A 15,939-nucleotide genomic window follows, 5' to 3' on the forward strand; every position below is an offset into this window, starting at 1 on the left:
CAAGCAAAGCAACAGCCATTGAGTGTGTGAAGTGTCACACATTCCACACTTCTTTTTAACGAGTGAATAAGTGCATCATCCAGGTTTTAAATGTGCACTTATTGTTTTTAGAGTTTTCAATGTGAATGCACTACTTACACTATTTACTGTGTACTACAGAATGGTGTTGAATAGTGCATGGATTTGGCATGCACCTATTGTCTACCTCCTTTAGTTGCCTCTCAGTTCTACAAAAAATACATTACATATAATCACTAATACTGAGCAACAAATCAATTTGACAGTAGTGAGTATAAAGTTATACAGTACAGCATGCGATAAAGTACTGTACTCTGAAGAATAATGACAGTCCTCATCTAAATTTCAACTGTAAAAAGTACAAAACATTGTAGATGGAAAATATTAGGTTCCTGCTTTCTTCTTTTAAATGTATGAATTGACAGATGTGACTGTGAATCTGTTTACATTGAGCTGAACCCGTGATCAGGTCATCCCATGTACAAGAACAAGGTCAACTACATTTTTCATCTGCAACAGCATTTCTGTGACCTGTTGCTCTTTGTCTCTCACCTCTTTCTGCCCTTCAACATTAGGATCCATTTTCCAAAGCAATAACAATCACCTGTGGCCCTGTAATCGATTCTGATGGGTGTGTCTGATCAATTTAGCTTGTTAGTGTTGACGCATGCATAAGTGTGTGTTGATTGTCTTCTAATTGTGACAGCTTTAGTTAATTATATTATGTTGAATCTGAAACTGCCCCTATACCCTCATTCACTATTCCCTACATTAATATAGTCCACTTAAAGGTGTGAATGAAATCCAGTAAATGAATCTGAGCACTTGATGCACCTGAAGGGATGTTTCTTTTGACATCTCTCATGGCCCATTTCCACTGAGTGTTTCGGTACGGTAGGTTTAGTACACTTTTATGACCGTTTCCATTGTCAAAAGGTACCAAAAAGCGAACCGTATCTTTTTTGTAACCTTTGTAACTAGCACAATAAAAGAGAACCAAAAGGCAGACAAGACACTCAACTGAAAGCTATTGGTTTACAGAGATGCATCACTAGCTTGTGCACAAGCCAGGAGAATATATATTTTTTATTAAATACACAGCCGATACATTACACTGTAATACTATATATACATATAATAATGTGCCATGCTCGACCCGAGTTCGAACAAACCTTGTCGTCGTCTTGATTAACAGCCACAAAGCCAAAAAGAGCAGAATCTACCCTATGCCCATTGATGTTTTCATGGGTGTGTAAAACACAATCGGTTTCACTTTCTTGAGTGCGTTCATTACACGTCTATATTGGAAATAACGAAACTCTTGGACTGATGATAATTTGTGCGTGTGATTATTGAAGTGCTTCTAACATTCGATCCTTTCAGCACAAAAAGGAACAAACAAAGGAGTAAATGATTCCTTCAGCAACTTAAAACATTATTATTATCATTACTTTTTTGGACTATTATGAACTCCAAATGACGAAATTACTCTCTAACAAAGGTAACATGTGCTGATAAAGATTAAAGACACAGATGGGAGGTTTGCACTGACTGTGGGCCATGTGTTGTTTTTGAACCCTAACAAGGACTAAATGTATGCTGTGTGTAGTTTTTTCTGTAATTGGTAACATATCAGAGACTGTAAGGGGCTGTATTTGTTTATATATGTTGCATTTATTTATTTATTTTATATAACTGCAGCTATTTTGAAATGATCTGCAGTTTTACTCAAATCATGTTTATAGAAAGTCTATAATGAACATTTATACACAAGTATATGTGTATAAAGCATCTGTTTTGTGAGAAGTGATTCTCATATGATATGTGAATGACCTATACAGATGAACTTTTACATTTTCTCGAGCGAGAATGACGTTGACTGAAACTTTAAGTCGTACATCATGCCAACCATTGGTACCCTTTTGGCAGTGGAAACGCAAGCCTGTTAAAGGTGACCCGTACTGACCTGTACCATGCTGTACCACTCAGTGGAAACAGGACATCAGATGAATTTAATTTTTAACTTCTTTGTCAGACCATGTGATTTAATACTTAAGGGGTGCATCCCATCTTTACATTGTTTTTCATATGTTGCTAATCAACGCGAACTGACAGAATGGTGACAAGCAATGTTGGTACTTGTATCCTGGAAAACAATGTGAACAATTCTAAAAGAGGTTGAGCAATGGGGCGTGTCTGTTGTGTTATTAGTAAAGCCTGGTTTATGCTTCTGCGTCAAGTGACCGGCGTAACCAACGGCGCATGTCATGCGCGTAGCTGTGCATTTATACTTCTGCGCACTTTCTCTGTTGGTCTGCATTAACACATCCAAAATGCTAGTTGGCAGTGAGGTGTTAATGTGTCTCTGTTTCTTCGCTGGTGTTTTGTTCTTTCTGAATGCTTCCGGGATGTACAAGTGGCTCAAACTAGCTCATTTTGAGGCAGGAACCGGTGGACGTGCAACAACTTTAACTATTAGGCACAAAACAAAACTTTCTATCCAGAGCTTCTTCATGGGACTCCACACTTGTAAACAATCGCTCTATCGGGCTCGCGCAGCTCACATTTTTGTCATACATTTTCATACATTTTTTGAGAGGTGCACGTCAGCATAGGGCTATGCGTCGACGCATAGGCTGTGCAGTAGCATACACATGTGTTTGACGCAGAAGTATATATAAGCCTTAAGGAGGTATATGCACACAGGCTTTTAAATTCAGTCAGCCAGCTCCAGGGCTTCCAGTAAACTGTCATCCCATACACAATCATAACGTTTAAGATCTGATTTCTTTAAAAAACACTGTGGTGGATGCAAATGGTAATAAATCAGTTAAACAATTATTTATACAGAAACTGACAATATGATTCTGCTGTGGATGCCATCTTGTCGTCAGATGTAGAATTTCAGATTCTTAATGTGCATTATGGGTATTTTCTTTCTGTTGAGTGTACATCAGATGTTCACTCATTATTGCAGTGCATTGTAGGATCGTTTGAGTGCACTTAAGAATGTTCATTATGGTTTCAGGCACCACTACAAATGGCTGCTCCCTCAAATAGTGCACTATTTAAGGGTATAGGGATTTCGGTAAACAGCAATTGTGTTTACTGAATGAGATTATGGTCATTGCAAAGAGTGGTGGCTGGTTTTCTCTAGAGTCTAGACAAATAGTCTTTGGTTCATTGGATCAGAGAATTCTGCTTCTGAGTTCTATTTTTGAGTGTCCTTCAGGTGGTTTTTGGCAAACTTCAGGTGGGTTGTCATATTGCTTTTACTGAAGAGTGTCTTCTGTCGGTCCACTTTACTATAGGCCTGATTGTTGGAGTGCTACAGAGATGTTTATTCTTCTGGACGGGTCTCCTTTCTCTCTATAGAGAAACCCAGGAGCTCTTTCAGACTGACCATTGGGTCCTTGGTCACCTCCCTGACTAAGATCTTTCTCCCCTGATTACTCAGTTTGACTGGGCGACCTGCTCCTGGTGTTCTCAATCTTCTTCCATTTATGGATGATGGAGTCAAGTTGTGGAAACATCTGAAGGATGATCAGTGGAAATAAAACAAACCTGAACTCAGGGCTGGGATAGTTATGTATGTGTTATTTCCCATTTATTTTTAAAATGATAATACATTTTCAACAATTTTATAGATTTTCAAAAATTTTAAAAGAACTCCTTACATGTTTTAATTGCAGGGCATTGTTTGTAGAATTCTAATCATTTAATACATTTTGGGAGAAGGCTGTAACAACAGAATGTGGACAAAGTGAAGAGCTGAATATACTTTCCAGTTAAGAAATAAGTACATCATTTTAAAATGTGTATTCTTTTAAGTTTGTGTGTAGTATTGTACTATTCCATAAGGGTGCGGGTGCCAGAGTTTCAGCACACCATATAGATTTTGACAGCATATGTCCTGCTGTTCATTATAAAGCATTAGAAATCGCAAAAACACAGGTTGCAGCTCTCACTTCTCCATCCATGAATCACAGTGTATCTTTGAACAGGAGTGTGTCCTGTTCTTGTCTGTATCTGACAGGTCTATATCCACCTTCGATGAAATTGTGCGAGTTTCATGGAAGTAAGTCTTTCCAATCGCATGCTCCTGGATAATCCTCACGGCTTCACTATTCTCCTGCCATGACAATGCAACAAAATGCAGTAAGAGAGCTGGCAGAGAGCGTGCAGAGCCCTTGGGGAGACAGCTCAGTTTTTGACATGTTTCTGGGATGTCTGTAATCCAGTCTGGCAGCTGGCAGGACTCCTAAGCTAAGCTAAGTCCACCTTGTATTAGCATACATTTCCTGGGCCACTGAAATCAATATGAAAAAAGCTAATTACTAAGCTCCACGGTTAGCAGGAAAAGTGGCCGTCTGGGCAAGAGAGGGTTGGATATAGGCTTTATATATAACTTGCTGAAAGTCAGAATTGCTGTTAATTGTCGATTGGAATAATCAGGGGCAGCCTGGACTAATATCAATTATTCATTTAAATGACCCCTTACAAACATTGTAATTGTTTAATTATTGCCGGTTATGAAGTTGTAAAATCAGGTAATTATGTATTATTCTTTTTTTATGTATTACTAAAAATTTAACATAGATATTGTAGATTTATACTATTATGTTTTAGTTTAGTTGATAATATTATGTTTTATAATGTATACATTTTAATCAGTAATCAGCTAAATACAAAAGTTTTTACATTTTATATATATATATATATATATATATATATATATATATATGTATATATATATATATATATATATATATATATATATATATATATATATATATATATATATATATATATATATATATATATATATATATATATATATTTAATTTTTTCATCATTTAATTATTTGTTTTAATAATAATTTTAATAAATGATGATGATGATGATGATGATGGTAATGATAATGATTTTTCAAGTCAGGGTCAAATGTTGTTAGAAATAATCTGTTAAACAAAACATATGCATTTGTAATCTTCTTCTTCTTTATTTATTTTTTATTTATCTTCTTTTATCAGTCGCCATTTGTTAAATACAGTTTATATTTTCACTTAATACACAAAATTTAAAATTCAAAATTAAAATTCACTTCAAAATATAGTCACTATTAAAATACCATCTTTACTACTTTTACATGATGATTTAGCAATTATCAAAGTAGCAGCTTTGCTATTTATCAGTAATATATGGTATTTGTGTTAACCACAGATGGGCAAAAACACTTTCAAATGTATTTTAAATTAGAATACACAAAACATACATTTTAAATGTATCAAAATAAACTACAAAATACAGCAGCCACAAATGTATCATGTATGTATTTAAAAGATAGCATGAAATTTCATCGCAAACCTTCCATCAATAGGCCTATTGGATCAATCCATTCACCGTTAAACTGACTTAGTAAAGCAACCAATGTTTGATAACAAATTTTCTCTTCCACTTCATTCATCTATAGGGGCAGTTGTGGCCTAATGGTTAGTGAGTTGAACTTGTAACCCAAAGGTAACTTGTGTTTCTCTTTGAGTTAATAATAAATTGTGCACAAGTTTCATACAGAAAGCCCTGTCTTGAAGATGATATCATATGGTTTAAATCATTTAATGCAGATAATGATACATTTCCACCCATTGCGTTTAAGGATGACAGGCCTATATGAGGAGTTCATTTTACTTTTTTGTTCAAAGAATTAGCAATTTAACTCTTCTATACTCAATATAAATTCATGATTTTTAAAATCTTGATATCTAAAAATATGATAAAAATATGATATCTAAAAAAATTACAGAATGAACTCATCCTGCAGATGCCAAGTAACTGGAATCTGAAGTTTTCGACCAGTCTGTATAGACTGGGGTATTATGAAATATTTGTGTTTTTATATATTGTGACATTTTGACATATTGTACATTACATGAAATATACAAAAACGCATTTACAAAACTATCATAGATGTGATTACAATGTTATAACAATTTAATTTCAATGTCAATACATCCTAAATAAAAGATTGCAATTACATATGTACTGTGTATTTTAACATATAAATACACAAATACAGTACTTGAAATATACAAAGAAACATGATTATAAATAATATACTGAATGTAAATACAGTGTAACAACACACTAATTAGATACAAGCTAAAAGTTTGTAATTACATACTACATACAATTGTACAGTGTACATATAAGTATAAACTATAAATGCACACTGTGCATTAAATATACAAAGAAACACGTTGATAAATATTATTTGGGATGTTAAAGCAATGTAATTACTTTCAAGATAATTTTTTTCAAGGACATTACATGTGTATTATGTATAATTACATAAATAACTATGAATACACAAATACAGTACATGAAATACGCAAATAACCATTTATTTTTATACATATTTTCCTGGCCACAATATATTTGCAATGTAATTACCATGTAATGACATAGTAACTGCAAACAAGATAATGATTACATGTGTACTGTGTATATTTATAAATACAGGTACAGGTATAAATAACCACATACTCTACATTCAATATACAAATACACATTTACATTTGTAAATATTATCTTGGATGTAACTACAAGGTAATTACCATGTAACGACATAGTAGTTACATGTAACGGCACAGTAATTGCACTCAAGATAAGTTCAGTTAAATCTTACATTTCAGATGTTAACGCAATGTTATAACAATGCAATTACACAGTAATTGCAATCCAAAATAAAACTTTTTAATTACGTTTTTTAGGCATACATATTTCATCTTCATACAGTGCACCTGCTGATCAGCTACTGGTATTCAAAACTGTATACTCTTTCTCCCAAGATTTTTTCAGTTCTTTAACTCGAAGAGTCTCAGTTTAGTTTTTGCTAAATATTTTTCAGTATTTTGAAACTACAAAAAATACAAGATTAAAGTTTGTTTAATAAATCTTATATCATGTTGTTAAATACAAACTACAATTACATTGACTTACCCATAAAAAATTAAAATGCACTTTAAAACTGAAGTTACTATTAAAAAAAATCTATATTCAACTTTCACATGCGCATCTAGCAGTTAGCAAAGCAGCAGCTACAGCCCTGATCAATAATATGTTATAATTACAAGTCCAGTTTGATAAATATTATATCCTGTCAGCTGCATGAAGATCATTACCAGCCAGCAAACCTTCAGGACAAGTTTTTGGGCACATTTGCAATGGCGTGCCAAACATTTGGCATTGTCCATGCAGCGCAGCCTTGTCCAGATACTATTTCGGATGAGCGGACTTAAATTATCTCTAATGAAAATCTATGCCATTAGTACATGTGTAATTAGTGGCGAGGCCGTATTGAAACCCTTGAAAGCCATGGCCTTCTGGCTCTGTGCCTGCCCTTCTATAAGAAAGTGTAAATCCTCATTAGCTGCATGGCGTCCTCCTTTATGAGCCCGGCCTGTTATGTTACACCTTTCATCTACTTTACAGAGCCTGTCCATGATCATTAATGCACTTCTGAAGCTCTATTAGCGTTATGCTCATGATGAATTGATAAGAGACTGTACTCAAGTGGCCTGCTGGCAATATCCGGTACACAAACTTCTTATCTTTGCTAGTTTCAATTTGCCTTTCAGTTGTTAACTGGTGGTGGGATTCTCTTTTCTGTAGCTGTTTCAAAGTGTACTGTATGATGAATGTCTGTTTAAAAGGATAATCCAGCTAAAAAAAAAAAAAAAAACATAATTTGCTGAGTGATTACCTACTGTAGTTCCTCCATGGGGTGTAACGCATCCTATCTTTATTTAAAAAGAAAATTAGCGTTTTTCATTAAAATAGTTTGGGATATTTATAGGAGTTGATCAGGCAAAAATACTAATTAAATACCCTTGAACTGCAAATACCCACCGTAGTGCACATTGTACCACACATGTAAACAATAGCCTCTTTATTTACAGTCACCATTTGTTTAATCCACACACATGGTTTTTTAAACTTGCTGCCAACAAGCAGTAAAGGGCATGTCAAAAATTGCATCAAAAATGTTATACTACCCTACACACACTGTAAAAAAATATGTTAATTCACAAGTGTTTTCCTTTATTTACAATCATGAATTGCATTATGGGACCTTGATCTCTGCTCTTTCGACTTCTGATGTAGAAAATTCAACTCTACAGTTTAGCAAAGTGACTTTTGTTGACAATTTAGTAGTTTGAAATAAAATAATATACAAGAAATATTAGGTGACGCACTGGCACAGTAGGTAGTGCTGTCGCCTCACAGCAAGAAGGACGCTGGTTCGAGCCTTGGCTGGGTCAGATGGTGTTTCTGTGTGGAGTTTGCATGTTCCCCCTGCGTTCGCGTGGGTTTCCTCCGGGTGCTCCGGTTTCCCCCTCAGTCCAAAGACATGCGGTACAGTTGAATTGGGTAGGCTAAATTTTCCTTAGTGTATGAGTGTGAATGACTGTGTATGGATGTTTCCCAGAGATGGGTTGCAGCTGGAAGGGCATCCGCTGTGTAAAAACATATGCTGGATAAGCTGGCGGTTCATTCTGCTGTGGCGACCCCAGATTAATAAAGGGACAAAGCCGAAAGGAAAATGAATGAGTAAGAAATATTATATACAGAAATAGGTCTGTAAAATATCGGGAAATGGACATGCAGGTTATATAATATATAGTACAACACCAAACCAGAGAATATATCACTTTAAACTCTTAACAATGTTAATAAAAGTCACTTTTTCGAAGGTCAAACTGTCTCATAATGCAGCTCAAAAGCATAAATAAACATAAAAATAAAAACATAAATCACAATAGATAACTGCTTATTTACAATTTATTTATTTTTTAACAGTGTAGTATGTGAAAAAGATTAGCTAAGAAACATTTAACATATGTGAGCTGAGAAATTTATCTGATTCAATAGTTTTTGACAGAGGTCTGCATGGGAAAAATGTTGTATTTCCGCTCTCGCAATGTTTTATTCTGCACCCGACCGCTCCTGCTGTATATTCAGCCTTTGTTGTTGCTGCCCGACCCACCCTGTTTTCTACCTGACTCGACCTGCTAAATTTAGATCTAGTTTTCAAAATCTTACATTTAAACTGGGTACTATCAAAAGAGACAGATAACAGAAAAAACTGTAGGTTGTGCAAGGATTGTAGGCTAAAAATCTGTTTTGTTTGCCTCTTTGTGATGAGACATGTGTGCCACCTTAAACTTTGAGGTATTATCACATCGCACAAAGAGTAATTTTTTTTTTTATTAGCATCTTTGATGCATGAAAAAGATTGCCATACATCAGACTTGCCTGATGTGGGTTTTCTAAAAGTAAACTGACAATTTTGTAATGCACGCTAAAGGACAATGCATCTTGTTGGTTGGTAAAGCCTGCTCTGAGGACCGTTATGCAGATGATGCACGCACAGACTGTGCGAAAAAAAACAAAAAAACTGAAATCACTGGTCATGTGTTCATTATGTGTAACAGTCGTGAGCACTGCCTGTACTGGTGCTCAATAACAATGAGGAAATCACAGATATACTGTTCTGAAATAATGTCGGGACTCTGGAGCGCTATATTGTTAGACCTACTGCTCCTGTTCACATTACACTAGTTTCCGACCGCTACCATATTTTATTCGGAAATTTATTTCCGCACTTTAAGAAATCTGGTGAGGTTCTGAAATGTGCATCCAATAGATCCTTTATTATCTTATGACGCCACACAAGAGATTTATGAATAGGAGTGAAGTGGCGCAAAGCTGATTGAATCAAAATCACACCCACCTTTTTTAGGCACCGTTTACACTGCCAGTTAAATGTGACCCAATTCCAATTCCAATCATATGTGACACAGATCAGTTCTGTCCTATGATCGTGTAAACACAAAAAAACAAAAAAACAAAAAACAAAAAAAAAAAAACAGCATGCATTCGAATATTCAGGAGACACTGACGCGGTAAACAGCAACAACAGAAACATAGAGGAGGAAAGTAGTCTGTGGTCGACAGTAAAAGTTTACTGCCTTCTTGCCTCTTTGGGAGATGAGTATAGGACACCATATATAATCCACAGGCGCAAGCTGCGCTAATTTTTACGTTGGACAAACTTCACATATTTCACTGAGCTAAAAGCAAGATAATTTCTTCCATCGTGGCTAGTGTGGCACAGACTCGCCTTTGCACATATGTGACGTGGTAAACTATATTGGAAGTGTAAACTAATGAATCTGATATGGGTCACATTTAAAAGAACGTGAATATAGACAGGCAAAAAAATAATAATCAGATATAGGCAACAAATTGAAATTGGGGCATCAAGACCTGACAGTGTAAACAGGGCCTAACAGCCATGAAGTAAGTTCAAATTCAAATGTAGTACCTACGTGAGTATAAAGAGAAAGCAAGCTAGTAAAGATAAGCCTTTAAAGCATAACCGCTAATGCTAATGCTGCTTCTATTTCTTTAGCACCTGTGAGCCATTTCACATGAGGGTGAGAGTTTTTGGTGAACTTCCCTTTTAAATGCCCATCATCATTATGCAACAAATGTGTACATTTTGTATGATTAGAGAGAGATTTGAGCAAGAGCTGTGCCCAGGCCTCTTGGCTGACAGACATACTGAAACTAATAAAACAACACCCGCTTTGGGTATTAGCTAGCTAAACAGACACATACTGAACAAATAAATAAATGTGCAAAAATCTGAGCATGTTAGGCTCTGAATAATAATCAGGCAATGCAGGATATTGAATCTCTTTATCACACATATCGTTACTAATTTCTTTAATTCTTTAATCTCTGTTTTTAATTGTTTCTCCTAGACAGCAGTGAGATTAAATGGAGAGCAAACAGACTTGTTTAAGTCACCAGATTCTTACAGTATTAGACTCTTTTGAAGTGACATAAAATTTACTGGACATTTTAACAGCACAGCTTTGCAGTAAATGATCAGATATTTGTCAGTATGATACTGTAGATAATAATAGACAAGGGATGGACCTGGTTAGCAACAACACTCAGGTAGACTGTGGCATTCAAACTTTGTCACTTTATATGATTTTATATGATATGGTTTGACTAGCCACTTCAGTGTGCTTAAATATGATTGACCTTTGCAGGATAGCTGGCATCCAGAAACAGGGTTGAAGATCTGTTTTGTAATAATTGTAAAATAAAATATTAAGTAATAATTATAATAATATTTTTTTTTGTTTAATTTGTGTGAATTGTAGCCTCAGTTTATTGTTGTTATCTGAGTGTCCCCATTGTGCTCTTCTTCATCTGCTGCTGTTGCTCATCTGCTTCAAGATTAAACATGTGTTCAGAGATGCCCTTCTGCAGACCTCAGTAGAAACAAATGGTTATTTGAGTTACCTTCATCTTTCTATCAGCTAAAATTAGTCTATTCATTCTCTTCTGACACCGGGAATCAATGCCCACAGAACTGGATCTTCTGTTTTTAATGTAGAATGGTCATGTGTGAAATGACCAGCAAATCAGCATTTTCCTTGACATAACAGATGAAGCCATCTGGCACCAATAACCATGCCATGTTTAAAGTCACCTAAATCATCTTTACTCCCCATTCTGATTCTCAGTTTGAACTTCAGGAGATCGCCTTGACCACTTCTACATGCTTGAATGCATTGTGTTGCTGCCATGTGCTTTGATATTTGCATTAAAGGGCAGTTGAACAGGTGCATCTAAGAAAGTGGGTGGCCTGTGTGTTATTGCGTGGCAGAATATCAAAATATCAATTTGAGGCAGTTCAATTTGTAGTTGTAATGTTACAGCATTGTAATGTTGTGAATATAAACCATTCACATAATGCGCAATGTAGTCTACATCACTATGCTGTTTTTGTATTAATTAAATGACATAGGGCAGAATATTTAAAAAATCCAAATATAAATAAAAAAAGAAAATATCAAGATGCACTATACGTTGTATTTCACAGTTCAGCCAAAAAATACAAAATAATTCTAGAATGTATTTATTTTTTGTCCAAGTCGTTGGGTTTGTTACTAAGAATATTAGTTTCCACTTATAAAAATGTATTTTTATGCCATATTTTTTATTTTAGTGTTTTACATCTGTTTTTATAGTTGGGCTATGTTTTACCTCCATTTTATTCCTTCATGCTCATCAACTAGCAATCACTTACTTTAAGTAAAATGCAGTCAACAGACTGCAACTTTTAATTAAGGTTAACATTTTAGAATAATATAAATTTTTAAAGCTTAGGCTTATGACTTAAAATACTGAGGGCTCTATTTTAACAATCTAGGCGCAAAGTCTAAAGCACATGGTACTAAAATGAATCAATTTTTGCTATTTTAAGGATAAAAAAAAAAAAAAACTCTGGTGCATGGTTTGACAGGGTTGTACTTATTATCTTAATGAGATATGGGTGTTTTGAGCATAACATCTACTAAACTATTCAGAGTCTCATCTTCCATTCCTTTTAAGAGTCAGTTGCAACGCGCCATGGTGCATTTGTTATTTACATGGTGGAAGTTGTAGGAGGAAAAACTGAATGCTTCTATGGTAAAACAAATCATCTGCATAGCGAGGATAAAGAATTAGCCTCCTCCATTCGACCTCTTTACTCTCTCTTTATTTTACTTTTATTCTTTACTTTACTCCTATACTTTCGTGAATAAGAAAACAGTGTTGTAAACGCTCATCTGAAGACATCCATTAGCCTACATATTTAATTTTGTTTTTTTTAAGTCCTAAGCTTTGTTTCAAAGCTATTTCTAAATTCAGTTCTAATTTCCATTGTTCTAATTTTATGCCTTATATGGTGATGCAGATGTCTCCAAAACCCGATTGGTGGACAAATCTGAACTTGTTTTTATTAAAATGTAGAAAAGTAAACCAGATTTTACTTGTGTGTTATCTATTTCAGTTTCTCAAAATAGCAATGCACCAGCAGTGCACCTTAACACACTTCCTTTATAGACCAGCATGCCCATGAATCCACAAAGTGGCACAAAGGGATTTGCTATTTAAACAACATTCTGCAAAACGTGAAAATTAGGGTTGCGCTGGTCTGAGAATAGCAACAAATCGCGCCAAATACGTCTTGCACCTTATTGCGCTGGGTGTATGATAGGGCCCCATGTCTTAAAAGGTGTAAGATAAAACAGTTAAATCTGAAGTTTGTAAAACTACTATCAAGCTGTCAAATATGACAGAGGAAGCACCTTGCAGCCACACAAACAGTATCTCAGATTTTTTTTCCAAAATATTTTGTGCACTATCCATGCATTCATAGTGCCCATTAAAGTCCTGCAAAATTATGTTCAAGCTAAAACCATTGTAATATTTTGTAAAGCACAACAGCAGCCTGTTTTTCTATTAATTATAGGCCATGGAAATTCAGCTTTTTAGTCAGTGAAAGTCAGAGAAGTTGATATTTGGCTTAGAGTGGGATGCCTGTATAATCTAACTTTCTAAACTACATACAAGCTGAAGTGAGGCCTACAGTAATTCATAGCTCCATTAAAAGGACAGATCAGCCAAAAATACAAATTCTGTCATTTACACACCATAATTTGTGAAGCGTATAAGAAGATATTTCCAAGAAAGCAGAGAAATAAAGCCTTCTGGTGTCACTGACGGGATGCAAATGAGATTGAAAAGAAATTCAGCTAAATAATGACAGAGTTGTCATTTTTTGGCTGAGCGATCTCTGCACGTCTCCCGAGCTCAGAGCAATGAAATCTGACAAGACAATGTTGTTTTTTTTTTTAGAGAATACACTTGATAGTTGTTTAGAATAGCACTGGACAAATAATGGCCAGCAAATGGTGCCAAAACTCCTCGTCCACCATCTTGTGCGATCAGACCATGTTTAGTATTTTTCGCCGATGCTGTTGTCTCTCGTATACCCAAGTGTGCCCAAGTGCGCCCGTCCCCTGATGAGAGAGAGCTCTCAGCTCAACGCAGACACAAGATTGAGAGGCAATGGGGTGACAGCTATTTGCATAATGCTAGGGGAAAAAGGAGAGCGCAAACAAGTCGTCTTGCCATCACTTCCTGCCTTAACCGTCTGCTTCGCTGGATGGCAAACGGCATTTTCCCTCCCTGCGTTTCTGTATCTTTATAATCACTAGTGCTGCAGACAAGACGTGCATCATATAACAGTCGCTAAATTAGTGGGTACTCTTTGAGCATATTTAAAGCCATCTGTGTTTCAGTCAAAACCCGTCCCTGCGGAGACGCGGAGGGAATGTTTTTTTGCAGCAAGTAAACCCTGACATGAAAAGCCAGCCTACGTCAACATGCTAAGAATACGCTCAGCGGCGGTGGTGGCGCTGTGTGTGCGTGTGGTTAAGGAGCAGCTTTGGAAAAGGCTGGGTATCGATTGTGCCGAGTGGATTGTGTTTGAGGCTGTAGGCACCGCAGAAGCCAAGGTCCCCCCTCTTTCTTGTCACAGCTCAGCTCCTTTTAATTAAATGGCTTGCAGTCGTGGCCGAGTGTGAATGTGAACGGAGTCTGCGTCACTTTCTCCAGCCACCTTCCCTTCGCTTGACCTTTCCTCATTTACCCCCGGCGCTGCCCCCTGAGCGCTGCCTTTCACAGTCTTAAGGGTCTTATTTCCATTTTTCCCTTTTACCTTAATTTACCCAGCTTCTTTTGTTAGATGTATTCGACGTCTCGTGGCTCGCGGTTTTACTTGACCTTCTTTGTATCAGCCTCAGGACTGAGTTGGTTTCCTTCTTGCCGAGCTGGGATCATTACCATACTGTTGATTTTGCTGGAGTGTAGAAATCCTTCATATGAGGCACCAGTGACATGAGAATTGTACAGTGGTATTTCTGTGCATTCTGTATATTTGCACAATATATTTTTTTTAAAATTCAATCCATAGTGACAGTTATTACTCATTTGGGTCGTTAATTGATTAACTGATATAAATGTTTTTATGTAGTATCTAGCAGTAGTGACTAATACAAAATCTGCAATACTGTCACTTTGCAAAATTGTCACTTTAATCATGCTGTCCTCAGCTCAAACGCACAGCATGGCCTAATTTTTTTGAAGATAAATATTGTATGTTATTAGTATTATTATTGTATTATTTTATCTGCTAATTGTTAAGCAAATAAAAACACTCTAAATGGCCAAAAATATTTACAGTGGAGAAAATAAGTATTGAACACATCTCCTTTTTTCTCAGAAAACATATTTCTAAATGTGCTGTTAACTTGAGTTTTCCTACAGTTGTTGGTAACAACCAAAGAAATCAATGTATGCAAATAGAACAAATTTAATTAGTTTACAAATTAAGTTTTGTGTATGGTGTTAAAATGTTATAATGCAGGAAAAATGTAATGAACACATGAAGAATGGAAGGTGTAGAAAGGCAGTAAAAGACAAGACAGCAGCCGTATGTGTACTGTAAAAAAATGTTATACAGTAATGCAGGAAAAAATGTAACGAACACATGAAGAAAGGGAGGTGTAGAAAGTCAGTGAAAGCCCGGACAGCAGCCGGATGTGTACGATAAAAAAAAATGTTATAATGCAGGAAAAATTTAATAAACACATGAAGAAAGGGAGGTGTAGAAAGTCAGTGAAAGCTCAGACAGCAGCTAAAATCTCCCCAGATAGATAGATGTAGATCCAACATCTGCATTATTGATAATGAAGGTGAAACCAGGGTGGACATTTTAGCAAGACAAGATCCAAAACAGAGCAAAGGAAACTCAAATGGTTTCAGCGAAAGAAAATCAAGCTGTGGAATGGCCCAGCCAATCACCTGACTTGAATCCAATAGAAAATACAAATTTAAGATCAGATTTGATAGACGAGACCCACAGAACCATCAATATTTGTACACTCTGTTCCAAAACTCAAAACTCGAGCAATGCTTGTGACTTCATTCTTCATATTACAGGGGCCT

The 15,939-nt window shown here is 35.8% G+C and overlaps 1 protein-coding gene and 1 long non-coding RNA gene across 3 annotated transcripts in view; both read left to right on the forward strand.

Moving 5' to 3' along the window:
- cadm1b (cell adhesion molecule 1b) overlaps positions 1-15,939 on the forward strand; it is a gene marked incomplete at its 5' end in the record, with an annotated part of 365,660 nt that overhangs the window by 89,004 nt on the left and 260,717 nt on the right.
- LOC141377817 (uncharacterized) overlaps positions 12,092-15,939 on the forward strand; it is a 4,474-nt gene continuing 626 nt past the window's right edge. The window contains exons 1-3 of the long non-coding RNA XR_012390771.1: positions 12,092-13,079; positions 13,400-15,495; positions 15,597-15,939. The exon at positions 15,597-15,939 is cut by the window's right edge and continues 626 nt beyond it. This is a non-coding gene — a long non-coding RNA (uncharacterized lncRNA). The remainder of the gene's footprint in view (positions 13,080-13,399; positions 15,496-15,596) is intronic.

Source organism: Danio rerio, chromosome 15, assembly GCF_049306965.1.
Source record: "Danio rerio strain Tuebingen ecotype United States chromosome 15, GRCz12tu, whole genome shotgun sequence".
In the NCBI taxonomy this organism is placed as follows: domain Eukaryota; kingdom Metazoa; phylum Chordata; class Actinopteri; order Cypriniformes; family Danionidae; genus Danio; species Danio rerio.